We start from the raw sequence: 16487 nt of genomic DNA on the forward strand, positions 1-16487 counted from the left end.
GTGGTGGATAAGGATGGAAATAGGAGAGAGGAATTCCAGGCAGAGGACAAGCGGCACCTCCTGACAGAGACAGGTTGCCACCCGAGGATTAGCTAAGGATGTGTGGCTAGCCCAGGGCCCACCCGCCGCCTGGCTGGAACAGCAACTTCTAAGTTGTGCCTTGCTGAGGGTGAGTCTGACTTTCACTCTGGGTTCCAGGACCTGCAGAACAATAGCCGGTGACGCTGGTTGTGTTTCATACAATTGTTTACACTCAGCTAGGGAAGCAGCTCTGCGCTGCCCCAAACAGCAAACTAGCCTGTGTCTGTCATTGCACTCATCCCACTGGACTCCTGAGGTCAAGGGGAAGCATGTGGAAATTGTTTAGGGAATGTCCCCCAGTTGCCTGACCTAGGTTTAAAAACCGGAAATAGGGCAATTAGTAAAATGTCCCGGTGTTCACAGATCATGGCTTTCTCTAGGTCTGGAAAGCAACTCCCTTCTTTTATGTATGTCTTGCTATTGATGCTCTGTAGACTGTTTCTTTGGGACCACATTGCTATGCCCAAGTTCTAGATGGGGTAATTAAATAAGGACAGTCCAGCTGTTATTTTAGTTGCCTTTGGAAACAGAATTTACAGTGCTTGCTTGTCCTTTTCAATTTTCCCCTAATAGAGCCGTTTCCTCCTTTCACCTTGGAGGAAGCAGCGCCTTGGTGGTGGAGGGAGCCTCTCACTGGGCTGGCTTTTGCAGGGGCCATGGCGTCCCTCCGGATGAAAGGCTCAGCGGAACTCTAAGTCATTATCGTGATCAAGGACGAGGGAATCGTTTCCGCGTGTAAATGCAGATGCTCTCTTGGTTTCTGTGATAGATGTGTTCCCAGTGCCAGTGCAGCAGTGTGTTGAATTCTTTTTAAAATCTGAAAGACCTGCAGGCTCTTCTCTCCTTTTCGTAAATCCATTTCCCCGTTGAGATGAAAAATGTAATACTTTTCAGCTTACTTTAGACTTTCTTCAAAAGTATTTCTGGAAAAGGATTCTTCATGTGGAGCATATGAAAACTGTCAGAGGATAGGAGAAAGCGAGGTTTTAAAAACACACTAATGGACAGCCATTATGCCGTGGGGAGTTCCCCCGGAGAGCAGAAAAATACAAGCTGGGGAAGTCGGGGGTGGGAGTGAGTGAGGAGCGGAGCACAGAGCCTATGGGTTAACAGACGAACACAATCCAGAGATAGAAAAAACTGGGTATGTACGTTAGTGCCCTTATCTGTGGTTTCTCTTTTCACAGTTTCGGTTACCCGTGGTCAACTGAGTCTGAAAATAGGTGAGTACAGTACAATAAGATATTTTGAGAGAGAGAAGGAGGGAAGAGAGAGAGAAAGAGAGAGAGAGAGAGAGAGAGGCGGAGAGGGAGAGAGAGAGAGCGAGCGAACAATCACATAATTTATTACAGCATATTGTTATAATTGTTCTATTTTATTAGTTATTGTTGTTAATTTTTCACTGTGCCTAATTTGGAAATCAAACTTTATCATAAGTGTGTATATATAGGCAGGAACATAGTCTGCATGGGGTTCAGTACTATCCTCAGTTTCAGGTATCCACTGGGGGTCTTGGAGTGCACCCCCTGCAGACAAGAGGTGACTACTGTAATAAGATGGCAAAACGTTAATGACCAAGATAAAGAACGCTGTCAAGGTTTCCCTTTCAGAGTGCTAGAACACATCAGTTTTGTAGTCTGACAGATGGAGTTCGGATGCTGACTTTTGCATTTGCTAGCCATGACATTGGACAAGTTAGGTTTTGTGTAATTCAGTTTCCTTGCCCAAAAAATGGCCATAAAAATGACTTCTTCATAGAATTTTGAGCTAACTAAATGAACTAATGTATGTAGAGTGTCCATCTTATTCTCTGTTATACAGTAAATGTTCGGTAAGTGCTAGCTTTTATTATTGTTGTTATGGTTATTCTCGCTGATATGAGGAAATAGGTAGCATCATAGATACTTTCAAGGAGGTGGCCAGTCTCAATTCCCATCCAAGTAAGTATGTGCAAGCCTTTCATCTAGCTGACTGGCACCCTTCTCTCTGGCTGGCAGCAGATTAGCACACTGAGTGCCATCACTGAGATGTCCTGGCACACATCCTGGGCTCCTCTGTGAAGTGTTTGCCATGGCCTCGAGCCCCTCAGGTTGAGTGCACTTGTCTGCAAAGGGCTGTGTTCTATAGCAACGTGGGACCCACGAAGGAAGCCTTATGATTCATTGATCATCTCATCATTACTCACCTTGCCTGTATGCCAAGGCCAGGAAACAATGGGCCAGAGGTTTGTGCTCTGAGCAATTCTGAATCATGCGGAGAATATGAAGGACAATGAGAAGTTTAAAAATACTCCATAGGAAAGAAATGGTAAGCAACATGGTTGCTTTTGAACTTTCCCAATTCAACTTCTAGAAAAGGTGTCATAAACCTCTGCAGGGGTGACTAAGAGCTAGGACAAAGGCAAGTCTGTTACAGACGTCCCCGTAACTCCAGGAGCAAATCTCTTTCTTCCCCTCCTAAATAACTCCAGAACATTACATGGCATTAACAAGTTTCCCAGGACAGGAACTTCTAGTTTATTACTTGCTCACATTGTCATCAGAAATTAATTTTGTCCCTGAAAGACAAATTGGCTGGTAGCTTACGAAGTTAAATGGAAAGAACAAGTGCGCATCTGTTTCTTCTGCATTTTGTCTCCTTGGTGTCTTACATATAAATGAATCAGAGTGTTCAAACTTAAATTAAGATCTTTGGCTAGATAAACAGTTAAAACTGGTTCCCATAGCTACCTCTCACACATTGCTGTGATTGCATTATAATCCCCTAGTAATCAGCTCTAAATGAAAGAAAGATGATAAGGGTGCTCTTTTCAGTTTTCAGTACTGATTTTTATTAGCTCTCAATCAGTCCAGGACTACTCTGTCTTTCATCACATTGTGGTAGTGTTTGTAGAATCATTAGAGTAATAAAGTGTAAATCTTACTGAGGTGCATTTTTCTTGAGGTGTTTTATATAACGAAAACTCTGAAGATTACACTGGCTGGTACAAGGAAGATTTGTTTCTGCGACGAAAGTAAGAATGTAATGTATGCTATATTCATTTAATCTTTACCAGAGTCAAAACCTAATGAATTATCCGGCCTAGGTAAAGCAACTGCCGCAAAAAGCTCTTGGACTTAACGCGGCCATGTATTGCCCTAATATAGATTTGCATGTATTTAGCTATTTCCTAATTTGGCTTGTTATCCTTCTTCAACACGCTTCCAGTGTAAAGCCCTCCCATCTACAAATGCATTACCCACAAAACCGCAAGCTTTGCTATTCCCAGTGTGATTTCTCTAGCAAACGAGTGTAATCCAATAAAACATCATGTCCCACCAACATTGAAGTATTTATTGTGGAATAAATTTCAGTTTAAAAAAGTGTGCTTGCCCCCCTTCATTCTCATATATCATAGAGTGACCAGTCCTCTCAGCTTCCTTTGGGCTGGGGATTACTAAGCAGGGAAAAGTGGCAACTGGAGATAACAGCTCTCTGATGCTTTTCTGCATTTGTTCTGGATTTTTCTAGGCCTGTCCAAGAGATGGTAGCATGGAAAGGAACTTGCAGTGACTTTTCCAAAATGTGGGATTTTCCACAGATTTTGCAGGTGTGCTACACATTTGCAATTAACAGAATACTTAATCCTGACGTGCCTTTCCCTTCCCGTAGGCTTTATTATAGCTGGAATATGTGACAATACATCATACCTATAAAAATGCCTGGTTGTTTTAAATGTTGGATTTTATGCATTTTATATTTATATTAGGATGAGAGTGTCCCTATATTTTAGTGACAGACATTTACGCTCGTCCACAGGGTAAGAAACAATATAATGCAGCAGTATGTAGTCTCTGCAAGAGTTTATAGAAATGTGGTGGTTTTATATTGAATTTTAAGTTACTATTTTTTAAAGAAAGATTTTGCCTGAGATAATTATTACAGTTCCCATGCTCACATGGTGATAATGTGCATCTTTGCAACAAGCAGAGTGTCTGAAAGATTCAGGTAGTCAGAGAGTCAGTTGGTGGCACTGTGAAGATTTTCACCAGGTATCTTTTTGGTTTATACCATTATATGTAAAAATATGTGTAGGATTTGTCCTGCAGATAGAATTTTTAGAGGGCAAGAGGAAGAAATTACTTGATTAGGGTGGATCAAAATGATAAAGGAAATTTTGTTTTCAGTGGTTTTTTTTTAACCCTTATATAGCCTTGAAAGAGACCTCACATGTTATTTAAAACTATTGTATTTAAAAATATAAAAGCCTGAATACATGCATTGGTTCTCTCTCTCTTTCTTAAAGAAAGCAAATAAAATATTTTGCTGATGATGGCGCTTTTTGTATGTGTTTGCATGTTGGTACTTAAATGCAATATGTCTGGAAGATGTTGCTATTTCACACTACTCGCACAAGAAAGAGTAAATTGTAGGTCCTGATTATCAACAGATAACAAGACATACTGTATATAAATAAATGCTCAGCATCAAAACCCATTATTGGATTAGCTATATAATCATGTCTCAGGCTGTAAGTCTGTGCTGACAAATGAACACTTTTCATTTGGCTCAAGGTCCTCATCAGCAACGGAACTAATTTTACATTCTCACCCATTAAGTGAATAAGATGTGGAAAAAGCTGTCTGCTTTTTGAAGTGTAAATTTGCTGCTACAGGCTGTGCAGACCAAAGCGCTTTTGAAGCAGGCAAATGAGATCATCTCTAGGGACATGTGAACCTCACAAAGTTTAGGTCATTTCTGTTGAAGGGACGGGGCGTGTGTCTGTGTGTTCACCAATGTAGGTAGCTGTATACTTTGGGCTGTGTGGGTGTTGTTGGACATAGATGATGAACAGTTTGTCTAAACCTGGGAGAGAATTTGAAGCACTGTCTTCATGTTCTCTAGAAACCAAGGACCCAGAGAATCTGTGTGAAGCCTGAGATGGAACAGTCAGGGGTTGGCTTGTTTGACAGTCAGGATCTCAGCCCTCTGAAAAGAATGACCAACCCTGAAAAGGAGCAACAATGACTCTGCACCTCAGTTGTTGTTGGTGACTTAATTCCTCTCTGTACTCATGACTCCACATTTAAATCTCTAGAGCAGAACTCTTCTTGGAGCTCCAGATCCTTATATGCAACTGTCTACTTGGTATATCTACTTGGATGGTTCATACATATCTCAAACTTAACATTACTCAAATAAAACCATGGGAGTCTACCCCAAAACATGTCTCTATCCCCCAGTTCCTCTTCATCTCCTCAATTGCATCAACATCTCCCTCCTTGCTCAAGCCAGAAACTGAAGTGTCATTTTTGCTTCACCCCTTTCCCTGGCCGGTGAAATACAGTCTATCAGCAGTCATGCTAGTTTTATCAACAAAATATCTCCTGGGACACCTAGCCCAGGCCCATATCAACTCTCACCTTGGCAGCAGTGACTCTCGTCTTCCAGATCTTGCCACTGCACCTCCACTCCAATCACCCCTTCTTCCCATTCATACTTAGCAGAGACTAATCTTAAAATGTGGGTTTTATAGGTTGACTTGTGTCCCCACCCCAAAATTATATGAGGTTGTAACCACAGTACCTTAGAATGTGACCATATTTGGAAATAGGGTCGTTGCAGATATAGTTAGTTAAGATGAAGTCATGCGGAATTAGAGTGGGCTCCTACCCAATATGACTGTTGTCCTTATAAAAAGAATGCTGCTTCAAGAGAAAGAGCCTTGTACAGAGAAAAGACGATGTGAAGGCACAATTAAGCACCATCTACAAGTAGTGCCAAAGATTGCCAGCCAACCCCCGAAAGCTAGGAGAGGGGCCTGCAACTGATATTCCCTCGGAGGCTACAGGAGGAAATGACACTGCCAACACCTGGCGCTTGGACTTCTAGCCTCCGCAATGATGAGACAGTAAATTTCTGCTCTTTAAGTCACTCATGCTGTGGTACTTTGTTATGGCCACCCTAGCTAACTAATACAGTTGAAATCCTGTCCCTTCACGTCTTAAAGGCCTTGATGACTTCTTGTTTCATTCAGACGCAACTTCAAATGCCTCCCATCATGACCTATAAAACTCTTTATGATCTGGTTCTGGCCGGCTTCTTCAGTTTCATCTCCCACTCATGCTTCCCTCCTCATCTTCAGCCACACTGGCCACTCTCTGTTCCTTGGTCACGCCGAACTCTCCCTTTTCCAGCCCCTGCACACGCTGTGTCCTCTACTTGCAGTGCCTACCTCCTCCCCCACTCCCTTTGCTACCACCTTATCCTTAGGGTCTTCATTTACACATCACCCTTCCCTATTCCTGCTGTTATGCTCTGCCTGGGCCGATTTTTCTCTTATAATTATCATGATATGTGTTTCCTTTATATTCTTGTATACTTTCTTCCTTGGGTCTAGTCTCTGAGGTCCACAAGACACATCATTCTGGTTCATCAGTGTATCTCTTGTGCCTAATACAGTGCCTGGCACACAATGGATGTTCAGTAAACGTGTTCAGTGGGTGAATGAATGGAATGTGTCTAGGAAGCCCCCTCCTTAAGTCTCATGGCTGTTGAATTTATTGTCACATAAGCCTTTATCTTTTTGGTTACTGTTTGGAAAAAGATGAATTTTACATGGGAAGCATCCCTTGGTTTCTCCTAGGTTGGAAATGTCTGGTTCACTTCATATCCTTAAGGTTTTATGTCTAGTATTGGAGGACTTAACCAAGAATCTAGGTGTAGTGATACCACAGGAAAAATGGGTGGTGGGTCAGATCTTTGCCCATTAATAGCACCAAGATATTTGTACATCTTCTCCCATAAAAAATGTGGTCTCTTGGCAGGCCAAAGAGTACATTGCTGTATAGAACTACTCCCTGGTCTCAGCTTTTGCCAAGTTGAAAAATAGGAGGTTGTGTGGGTGAGTGTGGGGGAGACTGCTAGCTGTCCACCAAAATCTGTTCTTCTTTCTTCCTGGGCACACGATTAAATGATGTATCCTAGCCCCCCCTAGCAGTTAGGTGTGGTCACATGACTGAGTTCTTTCCAGTGGTTTGTGGGCAGAAGTGCTAGGTACTATTTTCAGGCCCAGCCCACTGAAAACCTCCCACATGCACTGCCCATGATCTTTTCTCTCTGGTTGGTGGTTTGCTCAATGCCTAGGGCAACCTTAGAAACCGTGGTTGAAAATGGAAAACCACCATCAGCCTGGGTCTCTGAAGACCATATGGAGAAAAACCCTCCCTTCAGCCCTGAACTGACCAGGTGATCCTGGTGAGCACTTTATATTAAGCCACTGCAATTTTAGGGTCTATCTGTAAGTGCAACCTAGTCAATCCTAACAGCATCATGACCTCTTCTTTAGGACGCTCACACTCATGAAAGGGGTGAAGCCATCAAACACTGAGTTGCTGATAATGCTGGCTAAAGGAGACCGGCTTGGGGAGGGAGGGGAGTGGACCGTTAGAACTGACTCAGGCAGGAATCTCTTCTCTCTCGTGCACCACGCAAAAAGGATTTTGGAAAGAAACCATGTAAAAACTCATTGTTTTTAACACTCTGTGAGATAAGAGAGATTAAGTAAAAGATGACATCTGTAAGTGTCTTGCCATCTTCTACTACAGTCCCTGGATGCTGTGCCACTCTCTATTAGTCCTCTGTCTTTTCTGGCAATGACCCCTCTTGAAACCATTGCAAAAGCTTTTAAGCCAACAATAGGGAGATAACATTTGTGAGGTGAGCACTCAGGGCCTGGAAGGGGAAGAAAAGGGCAAACAAAATTTGAATGATATTCTGATAAGGTTGGTGTCTTCTGAGTGCTTATGTCTGCTAAGAGGGTGGCAACTGTGTCTTATTGATCCTTGTTTCTATCCCAGTCCAGTGCTTGGTAGATCTATGTGCTTAATGAGTGTTTGAAAAATGAATTAATACATTATCTCATTTGAATGTCACAAAAACCTTGTGAGGAGATAAGACTTTATTGCAGACATTGTTGTTTGCCTAGTAGGGTCAAAACAATTCCTGCTTCATTTTCCTCTTTCCAGTACATGGGAGACTACACTTTCAGTTGCGTAGGGCCACTCACTGGTTCTGTCCAAAGAAATATGAGTGAAAGTGACCTCTCCAGCTTCTTCCTCTGCTGCTGGAGTAAACCTGAGGCTTTGTGCTGATAGGATGGATCCTCTGTGAATCTGATCCTGAGTCACTCTGTGCAAAAAGAAAGAGCCCTTCACTGACTTGTGCTGGGCATGTAGTGTGGGCAAGAGATAAGTTTCTATTGGGTTAAACCATCATGTATGTTATACTCCAGCATGGCCTAGCTTGTGCAAACTAACACACTTACCCAACAGCAACTTGCCCCTCTTCATTTTACATGCACAGAACTTCAAATTTTGCCAGCTCTTCTCTGGATGGCCATAGGCTCCAGGGGAGGTCAGGCCTCTCCCAGCCTCAGGTGTCAAGTGTGGGTGGTCTCAGACAATCAGGGTAATCTCGATCCACTCAGCCAGTGATGATTTTAGGGGTAGGCGTGTAAGCTGGTTCTGGCCAAGATGACACTTGCGGAGTTCTGCTAGGGGACTTTTTGGGGAAATTTTTTCTTACCCATAGACCAGAAGACAAGAATGCTTCCTTTTTGTGCCCAGGAGCATTAGTTTGGGAAGGAATAAGGTTTGGAGCTGCTACAACTGTCCTGTGGCCATAAGAGGAGATGCCAACACATAGAAGGTGGCAGACTAGGAAAGACAACATTCTCTTCAGACTTTTTAAGTTGAGTATTCTGTTCCTTATGCCTCAGAACATCCAAACAGATTATCTCCACTTTATCAATGGGGAAAACGAAGTTCAGAGAGTGTAAATGACCTGCCCAAAGCCTGTTGGCTTGTAAGTAGAAATCAGGTCTTCTAACTTGGAGTTTTCTTCTCTTTGCATTGTTCTAGGGACAGCAAGAGTTTTCTTCCATCTCTGAACAACTGTTTGGGGGTGCCTGCTTGGAGAGTTGTGTTGGGAAGGGTTGTAAGACCACATCCAAAAAGAAAGAGGGTTTTGGTTGATTAACGAGTTCACCCGCGTGAGGTAGGGCAGCGGTGCACTTTTCCTCATGACTGTAGTATGCCACGTTATTTCTGGATTATCTTGACTGTGGGAGGGATGGTGTAATAGTTATCTACTACTGAGTAACAAATTTAGCAGCTTAAGAAAAACAGGCATTTACTATCTCACAGTCTCTGTGGGATGTGGAAATAGAGATTGGATTAGCTGAGTGCTTCTGTCTCAAAATTGGTTATGCGGTGGCAATGAATTTGGGGCTGGGGCTGAGTCCTTTTCTGTATCAGCTGGAGGAAGGATCTGCTTCCATGCCCACTTGTGCGGTTATTGGTGGGATTCTGTTCCTCATGGGCTCTAGGACAAAGGGCCTCGGTGTTTCATTGACTGTTCCTTAGGTTCTTGCCACTTGGGCCTCATCATGGGACAACTTATCCCGTGGCAGCTGCTTTCCTTAGTGTGAGCCAGCAGGTGAGAGAAGGCATCCAGAAGAGAAGCCACAGCCTTTCTGCTGCCCAACTTCAGAAGGGCCATCCCATCACTTGTACAGTATTCTACCCCGGACAAGGAGCACAAGAAAAAAACATGCAGTTACTTCTTCTGTTACCATTTCTGTCATTGTCATGGTTGGCTATTTTGCCTCAAAAATTGTGATTTCTCTTCTTGAAGCTCAGTCTCTTTCTGTGCATTGAGCAATAGTATGAGGGCCTGCCTAGTGTCCCCTTTCCATGTCAAGGGCTTAAGCATGGAATAATGGTATTATTGCTTATTATAATTAGTAATTTTAGTTAGGCCGGGCATGGTGGTTCACGCCTGTAATCCCAGAACTTTGGGAGGCCGAGGCGAGTGGATCATGAGGTCAGGAGATCGAGACCATCCTGGCAAACACTGTGAAACCCTGTCTCTATTAAAAATTGCAAAAAAATAAAAATAAATTAGCCGGGCGTGGTGGCGGGCACCTGTAGTCCCAGCTACTCGGGAGGCTGAGGCAGGAGAAAGGCATGAACCCAGGGGCAGAGCTTGCAGTGAGCTGAGATGGTGCCACTGCACTTCAGCCTGGGCAACAGAGTAAGACTCCATTTCAAAAAAAAGAAAAAAAAAAGAAAAAAAGTAATTTTGGTTAATAATAACCAATCTTAGAAAAGAGTACCACAGGGCAGTGAGTTCCAGTGGCGTTGGCATGTTCCCTCTCACTCCTGTCCAATCCCAGTCACATCGCATGTGTGCCTGTTTTGAAATCGAACATGACCAGTGCTCCCTTCGCTGACTCTCTGGCCTCCTTCCCATGCAGGACATGGCTGGAGGCTGGGTTTCAATCTTTTCTGCCTCTGGGAATTTGCCTGTTGTGAGAGGGCACGAGAAGGGAAAGGAGAAAGGAAGCCATCTGTGAGGGCAAGGTCCATTCTTTAACGTCCGGTGCTTCCTTAGGCACCAGGCACACAGTTTGGGGAGAGAAAGAAACTCTTTCAGGGACTCCGGATAAGAAAAAGAAGGAAGTAGAATGGGTTAATGTTCATCAAAGGGGCTGAACAGTTGTGGGGCTTTTACTAGCATATCAGGGTGGATAAGATGAGGGGAAGAAAACTGGACTTTCAATAAAGGGAGGCAGATTAAATTAATCATGACAGGAAAATGAGCAAGAAATGCTTTCACATTGTTATTTAATAAGAAAAATGTGTAATTAACTGATAAAAATAGTTTCTGCAAGAAGCAGGCAGTTAAATAGTTTATAAAGCCAGCCAGGCCCAATCCTCAGCATCCCTGACTGTTAGCAATCAGAATGCTTTTTATATGGTGTCTTTCTTTGGAAACGCACAAACCATCTCACCACAGACATTACCTCATTTGCTTCACAGCCTAATGAATGCTTTATGGCTGAGAAATGGTGGAGGAAGCGAGTGAGACTGAAGAGATGAAGAAACTGAGGCACACAGAGAAAGACCCGGACGTGGCATTCCCAGCAGTACTCAGGTTTTCTCCTTTCTAACCTCCTGCCCTTTAATTGTGTTTTAGGCATTGGCTAATGAATTTAAATGAAACAATTGCTCGTGTCTTCCAAAAGCTGCATAGAGGAACCTGGGCTGTGTATTATGGCCGATACGATACTAGTCTTCCAAACGGGAGGTGGGGGTGGGAAGAGATCCTGGCATTTGCCATCTGGTAAGCCTGTCTTTAATCCTCAGTAAAGTAATGGAATAGAGATGAGGAAAAAAATGTGTAAGAATCAAGAGCATAATGCCACCATGAGCAAGCAGCTGTCTGGATTTTTAAAGAGCAAATTCCATGAGACAAATTTAATTGCATTTTTTAATAGAATTAAAAAAAAAAAGCATCCACAACATTAGTGGGTGAAGGAAATGAAATGGATGCATCCAGAAATCTCACTTGAAAGATGAATTCAACGGGGCTGGTTCTGAGCTGTCTCCTGTATTGAAAGCCGGCTGGAAGGCCACGTGAGCAGCCGGTGGGCGGCCGTGGAGTGACTGGGAGCTGGTGGCCAGCGGCGTGCTTCTGGCAGGCTCTGAGATGGGCCGGCGTCTACAGAGCATCATTATTAATGACTTGCAGGAGGTGATGAGCAGAACATTAATTAAACGTGCACATGTGGCCAAGTGGGAAATTGGCGGCGAAAACACCAGAGAGGCAGGCACATAATACCCAGGTACTTGTTTTTCAGTTTTTGTGATCTGGCCTGTGAGACTTGACTTTGCCTCCCCTGCTCTCTCCCTGCTGTCTTGGGCTTGAACCAGATTTTTGCACGGTGCCACAGGGGATGTGGCAGAGGAGGTGCCCTTTAGAGCAGGCGCACAAATACCCTTGCCAAACACCAGGATGTGTACAAGTTGCACCTCTAGCCTGATGTGCTGAGAAAGGAAGCCTGCAAAAATTAATATTGATATTAGTAGAGTAATGAAGCAGCTGCAAAGCTGGTTCACAAATGTCTCGCTCTGTTTTGTGGCATGTTTACGTCTGCAAAAGGGAGAAGAAGCAAGAGAGGGTAGGGAAGCAGAGGCATCTCCTCTGAATCATCGTTAGGGGAGTCTGGTGGTCTACCTCATCTTTCTCAGAGAAACCTGGATTGTTTGACTTCTGAATACATCCAGGCATTTGGAAATTAGGGGGCTGGCCCCAAATCCTAAAAAAATACCATACTGTTGAAGCGAAGGCCGAGCGTTACATAGTTTTCACATTCAATCAACATTTAGTTCTCTTCTTAAGAGATCATCCCTAATAACTCCATTAGTTTGGCTAGTCGCTTTGTCACAACTGGGTTTTGGCACTGTCCCTATTGGAACTTACATTTATTTGAAAATTAATCTGCTGCCAAGGTAAAAAGAATAGCTCCAGGAGAATGCAAGCTCCTTGCTCTGCAATATCAAGTACTGTGTGTTCCAAGATGGTAGATTATATTTTGTATTTTATTTAATTTGAGAGCCATTCACCAAACTCTGTATAAACAAGGAGAAGTCTGTAATGGGGAAGGTGACATCGACCAAACTTATGCCATTTTGAAGTTGTACTGTGGCCAAGCAAGTGTTTAGGAAGAAGGATAAAAACACCACCCCCACCATGGCACCAACAACAATAACACAATAATAATGTATTTTCCAGCATTCACTGATTGCTATAAGGAAATTGTTCATACAACAATACTATGGAGGTAAATATTATCATCGTTCCTGTTTTACAAATCAAAAAATTGATCATAATTGAGACAAAAGCTTCTAGAGTGCAGTGTAAACGTCAGAGATCGAAGCCTGAGTCTCAAGCCCATTGCTCCAGCATTGTGTCTGTCACTCAACCTTGAACCAAGGTTACTTGGGTGGGAGATTTGATGCCTAGAATAATGGGTCTAGAGTCTAGGACCAGACAGTGAAAGGCCACTCTTTAATTATTTGTTCAACATTTCTTTAGAGAAGTTGAGGTTGACTTGAGGGATGTGCAGAGATGATGGGATGGTGGTAGCTCTCTATCTGCTTTCTACTCTTACAAACAACTAATCTCTGGTCCCAGACTTGCATAATCTATCCAGGACGGCAAAAGTTCTGAGTTGCCTAGATCTACTCTCCTGAGAATGTACTTCAGCGACCCTCTGCTGTCACTTAAGCATGCCTCCTTTTGAGTCTCACTTCCCACCTCTGAGAGTCTATTAAGCCATTCGTTCCAATGATACATTGCATGCTGCCTTAGAGGACTTCTGATGTATTCAATTTCCTCCATATTATTTTACTTCCAGTAATTTTATTTGAGGTCTAAGTGTTAATTTAGCACCCTTTATAGATTGATGCCCCAAGTCACTACCTTGCTGGCCCTGCCCGAGCCACATCCACTAAGTCTTTGAGTGGGATGGCAGGAAGTAGGTATTATAGGATTGCACTGTGCAAACAAACAACTTCAGATCAAGGCAAAGAATCTCTCGATGATGACAGTCACTTTTGGCCTTAAAGCTGATATTGGATATTTTAGATACTATACCATGGGAAGGCAATCAGAGATTTTTGTCCCCAGTCCCGTTACAGATTGTATTTTGCAGAAATATCCTCATCCTACACATCTTCTAAAGTGTGACTTTGCACTTTGCTATTTGAGAGGAACCTAATATCCCTCCTTTGAATCTGGGTTGACCTTATGACTTGTTTAGACTCAATAGAATGAAGTGAAAGTGACACCACGTGACCTCCAAGATTAGGTCAGAGAAGGCCATAAAGCTTCCCACAGATTCTCTTGAGACACTTTTTCTAGGAGAAGTCAATGTCATGCAACTGCCCTGAGACCACCATGCAGGAGAGGCCAGGTGTAGGTGTTCTGGTCAGCAACCACAATGGAGCCCAGCCTTCTAGCTATCCTTAAGGTACCAGACATGTGAGTAAATCATCTTGAAACTACCTACCCTTATGCCAACTAAGTACCACTCAGTAACCTCAGTTGACTTCATGAGGAGCAGATGAATCATCCAGCTGAGCTTTGCTTGATTCCTGACCTGACAATTCATGTAATACAGTAAAATGGTTATTGTTTTAAGTCAGTAAGTTCTAGGGTAGTTTGTTACACAGGACAGAGACTGGAACATTTCTTACCACTCATATTTAATTCCATTCACATCCTCTACATTATTTAAAACACAAAAATCAAATCAAAAAAAGACATTTTATCCTGTATTAGGAAATAAGCTGACTTTGGTCTGCATCACCATTGCCCCCTTATTAACATGCCCCTTAGTAAGGAATTGGGTTCATTTTGTGTATGATTTCCTATCTTGCTTTCTAGTCAGTAGAACTGGCTTGGTGTGGAACCAATATTTTTACACGATCCCTGACAACACTTATGAAAGTTCTTTATGACCCATAGTATGGTCTATATGAATTAATCAGATTTTTTAAATGGCATAGGTAAAAATACCAGGCTCAGAGCCCAAAGATTCAATTGCTAGAAAACAGTTGGATTAGAGAATTATTTTCTGAGTTCAGAACTGTTTGGAGTTTCACAAATTTGGAAGACCACTGAAGGACGGCAGGCTTTACAAATAAGGTTGCCAACTATGCCAGCATATGGAAATGACTCCCTCAGAATGGGGAGCATTTTAGTAGAAACACTTTTATGAGTGGATTAGCATTTGTTTTTCCAGTGGGGAAAACTAAGGGGGATGATAGTTCTTCTCCGACTGAGAAGAAGGCCTTTTTACCTTTTCACTCTGCACCAAGGCTGCCTTATTCGAAACTGGGATTAACATTGCATAAGAAGGGCACTTAGGCAGAGTCCCACTTGCTCGTCAGCAGCAGCCTCTTCCTTTCCTGTTCTTTGCGCCCCATGTCTAAGCCATTCTTTTTCCATTCTCTCTCCCTTTTACCCCCACCACACCTTTCCTTTTGCATCTATCCTCTTCTCCTGTGCATCCCCATAAATTTTCTTTTTCCTGTCAACTCTCCTTCCATCTCCTGAGTAGGGGAGACACGGGAAAGGGAGCTCATGTGTTCAAGGTGATCGTCCTGTGGGGTGCTGTGCTAGAAGCTTTATAGATGTGATTAGGTTTTAGCTCCTGACAAGCCTTTGAGCTAAGTGGTATTATTCCTAGTTTTTCAGATGAGGAAACTGAGTCCCAGAGTGGAGTAACTTGCTGAAGTTCACCCAGCACCTGCTGGAGCTGAGTATGTTTCTAGAACTGTCTATTTAAAAAACCACTCTCTTTCCATTGGTGGCATGACTTGGGGTTTGGAGGAGAACTTCACTTACGGCACATAGTTATGTTTAAATGAACGGCTTAGCAAACCATACAGTGTTCTTCCACACTAAGAGTCTGATCAGTTAAATAAATCCTTTACTGTCTGTATAAAGTCTAGAGTTAAACAAACAACACAGAGCACAATATCCAGGTTTTTTCAAGTTTCTGGTGAACATAACAGGCAAATATCCAAATGCTTTCTTTAACAAGGTTTATTTCCATGTAAGAGAGCTGTGTGTTACACTAATGATGCAGAAGCTTAAGGAAGTGAGTATCTATCATAAGCTTAAAAAGTGGAGCATCAAAATGGCAGTAACCAGGGTATAATAAATGTCCATTAAATAAATACATACATGCATACATATATATATATATATATATATTTTTTTTTTTTGAGACAGAGTCTCACTCTGTCACCCAGGATGGAATGCAGTGGTGTGATCTTGGCTCACTGCAGCCTCGACCTCCCAGGTTCAAGTGATTCTTCCACTTCAGCCTCCCAAGTAGCTGGGACTACAGGCATACACCACCATGCCTGGCTGATTTTTGTATTTCTAGTAGAGACGAGGTTTTGCCATGTTGGCCAGGCTGATCTTGAACTCCTGACCTCAAGTGATCCACCTGCCTCAGCCTCCCAAAATGCTGGGATTACAGGCATGAGCCACCACACCCATCCCAATAAGTATTTATTGAATAAATAAATGATTTTCTTTTTTGTTTTTCGGTGGGGCATAGCTGATGTTTTAGCTTCTGCTGAATTCTGTGACTGTACATTCCACTGTGAGTGTATAGTGGGGTGAGGTGGAAGCATGGAGAGCAAGGGTGGCTGTGGCTGCCTGGAGATTTGTAAAAGGCCAGGCCCTCACGTGGGCAAACCATGGTATTATTCTGGACCTCGATTTTCTCATTGGCAAAGTAAAAGTTGGAGTGAGATGATCTTCTGTGTCCCTCCAGTTCTGTATGTGACCATCTAAAGTGTTATATGGAAACAGAGATATATTATTCAATGTGGAATCTGGGAAACTGGTAGCAAGAATGCTGAGTACAATCATACAGTAGGATTTTTAATCCAAACATTATTTATCCAACACTAATCAAAAATGCAATGAAAGGATTTTAAAAAATAAAGAGCAAACTGAGAAACTGCCAGACTATAAAACAAGCGCTTTTCCTCTCTAGC

General features: G+C 42.8%; 1 protein-coding gene across 1 annotated transcript in view; it reads left to right on the top strand.

Moving 5' to 3' along the window:
* Positions 1-1212: 1212 nt before the first annotated feature.
* Positions 1213-16487, top strand: part of LMO4 (LIM domain only 4) — a 144997-nt gene continuing 129722 nt past the window's right edge. The window contains exons 1-2 of the mRNA XM_009212269.4: positions 1213-1304; positions 10944-11058. The gene's annotated coding sequence lies outside the window, so the exon portion shown is untranslated. The remainder of the gene's footprint in view (positions 1305-10943; positions 11059-16487) is intronic.

Source organism: Papio anubis, chromosome 1 (assembly GCF_008728515.1).
Source record: "Papio anubis isolate 15944 chromosome 1, Panubis1.0, whole genome shotgun sequence".
NCBI lineage: Eukaryota > Metazoa > Chordata > Mammalia > Primates > Cercopithecidae > Papio > Papio anubis.